We start from the raw sequence: 2,767 nt of genomic DNA on the forward strand, positions 1-2,767 counted from the left end.
GGGGGCCAGTGGCCTGGGGGAGGGGCCATGGGTGGTTGGCTAGCTGGCCGTGCCCCTGATCAGAGGGGGGGGCCAATTGGGGGCAGAGCTAGCTGGGAAGAGGGGCTGAGGGCCAATCGGGTTAGTGGGGGCCAATGGGAGGGGTCAGAGGGAAGGGCCATGGGGGTTGGCTGGCCTACCCCACCCCATGATCCCGCCGGTTCGCTGGCCACACTGGGAGTCATAGCGACCGGTTGTTCTGGTCATTATGGGGTTACAGTTGCTGGCTTTTTATGTATATAATTATATTTCAATATAGCTGTTTTTTAAAAGTTAAAATTAAAAATCCAGCTTAAAAAATACACAATAGAAATTATCCAAGGAATAAATGCTTATGAAAGATTAATTAAGATAGGACTATAGACCTTTAGATTTAGCAATCTACACTTTATAGTAAAATTTCAGGATGACATGTGCCTATATTGTCTTTGTTTATTCTGTTTGTTTTTTTCCCACTTATAATACTTGTTTCCAGAAGTATACACTTTGAATCTGGAACACTTACATTCCTAAGCACCAAAAACATCTTCACTATTCATTTACTAAGATCCTTATTCTTGTCTGTGATCTTTCTCACTTGAAAGTTGGTTACCCTATGTTCTTTCACCAAACATCAAATATTTGATCTCATTTACATTATGCCTCTGCTTTGTGTTACTGAGTTTTATTTGCATTTCTGTATAGATTTAAAGAGATTCGTCTTTTATATCTTAACTAAAGGACCATAATTTATTTATGGATGTAATATCTTACATTTTCCTGAGTATATCAATCAGAAGTTTCTAAAGGTCACTTTGTTTTGAGCCTTATTTTTCTATTTTCTTTCTGGGACCATTTTTTTATGTTTTACTTTTAGAGTTCTTTTTCTTTTTGATATTTCCCACAAATGTGTAACAAACTGTGACTGTACATTCATATTTAAGAGAAAGACTCCAAAAATGTGATTGTGAGTACTGTATCCATAGGTTCATCTTCTCTAGTGGTAGATTTTTAAGTTGATTTCCTGGGTAACTGACTATTATCTTGGAAATTCTAACTTGCCAACATAAAGTGGCCATTTCTCTGAGGTCATTTAACCTATCTGACCTTGGTAGGGAGAGCTGTCTGGCTGTATGTTTCCTGTTTTGAAGGTGGTGAGGCTTCATTGATTTTCTATCCACATCCCAGACACTTATCTGCTTTCTGTCACTAATTCTATAACTTAAAATCTACACAAATAAAAGGGAAACATGCAAATTAACCATCACTCCATCACTCCGCCACTCCACTCACCAGCCAATCAGAGCAACTATGCAAATTAACCCAACAAAGATGAAGGTTAATTTGCATAGACAGGCGCAGAGCAAAGACTGAAAACAACTGAAGATGGCGACAGCCATGGAGTTGAAGCAAGCAGGAGGCTTGGGTTGCTCCCGGCAACGGAGGAAGCCAAGCTTCCCGCCAGCCCTAGACTCGACTCAAGGAGTGGCTGGGGGGCTGGGCTCCACTCAAGGAGGGGCTGGGGGCCTGGGTCGAGGTGGCCTTGGTCGTCGGGGGCAACCCAAGTTTCCAGCCCACCCTGGGCTCCGCTGGAGGAGATGGAAAAAAAAAAGGAGGGGCTGGGAGCAGCCTGAGCAAAGAAGCCAAGCCTTGCTGCAGGGGTCCTTGGTCGTCGGGGGCAACCCAAGCTTCCAGCCCGCCCTGGGCTCCGCTGGAGGAGATGGGAAAAAAAAGGAGGGCCTGGGAGCAGCCTGAGCAAAGAAGCCAAGCCTTGCTGCTGCAGCCGGACCAAAGGCCTGGGTCCTGGATGCTGGAGGAAAACTGGTGCTGGAAGCCAGGGGAAGGAAGGCCTATTGCGTGAATCTTTATGCATCGGGCCACTAGTAATATAAATAATAGTCCTACAGTATGTGCTTTTTATATTTTAGACTAGAGGCCTGGTGAACAAAAATTTGTGAACTCTGGGGGCGGGGGGTCCCTCAGCCTGGCCTGTGCCCTCTCACAGTCTGGCTTAGGCCCGCTCCCCAGGGGATTGGGCATAAGCTGGCAATCAGACATCCCTCTGGCATCCCAGCAGCCCTCAGGGGATGTCCACTTGACAGCGGGGAGTAGGCCTAAGCTGCAGTCAGACATCCTTAGCGCTGCTGAGGAGGCGGGAGAGGCTCCTGCCACCACCGCTGTGCTGGTAGCCATCAGCCTGGCTTGTGGCTGAGCAGAGCTCCCCCTGTGGGAGAGCAGTGTCCACCAGAGGGCAGCTCCTGCATTGAGCGTCTGCCTCCTGGTGGTCAGTGTGTGTCATAGTGACCAGTCATTCCCAGTCTTTCTGCTGTTAGGGTCAGTTTGCATATACCCTTTTATTATATAGGATAGAGGCCTGGTGCATGGGTGGGGGCCACCTGGTTTGCCCTGAAGGGTGTCCCGGATCAGGGTGGTGGTCCCGCTTGGGTGCCTGGCCAGCCTGGGTAAGGGGCTGATGGCTGTTTGCAGCTGGTCACACCCCCTTCAGGGTGGAGGTCCCCACTGGGGTGCCTGGCCAGCCTGGATGAGGGGCTGATGGCTGTTTTCAGGCCTGCCACACCCTCTTCAGGGTGGGGGTCCCCACTGGGGTTCCTGGCCAGTCTGGGAGAGGGGCTGAGGGCCGTTTTCAGGCTGGCCAAGCGCCCCCGGTGACGGAAGCTCCCAGCCTCTCCTTTTTTTCTTTTTTTTTTTTATTCTGGGATTTATTTACCTTCTATAATTGAAACTTTGT

This window comes from Myotis brandtii, unplaced genomic scaffold, assembly GCF_000412655.1.
Source record: "Myotis brandtii unplaced genomic scaffold, ASM41265v1 scaffold343, whole genome shotgun sequence".
NCBI lineage: Eukaryota > Metazoa > Chordata > Mammalia > Chiroptera > Vespertilionidae > Myotis > Myotis brandtii.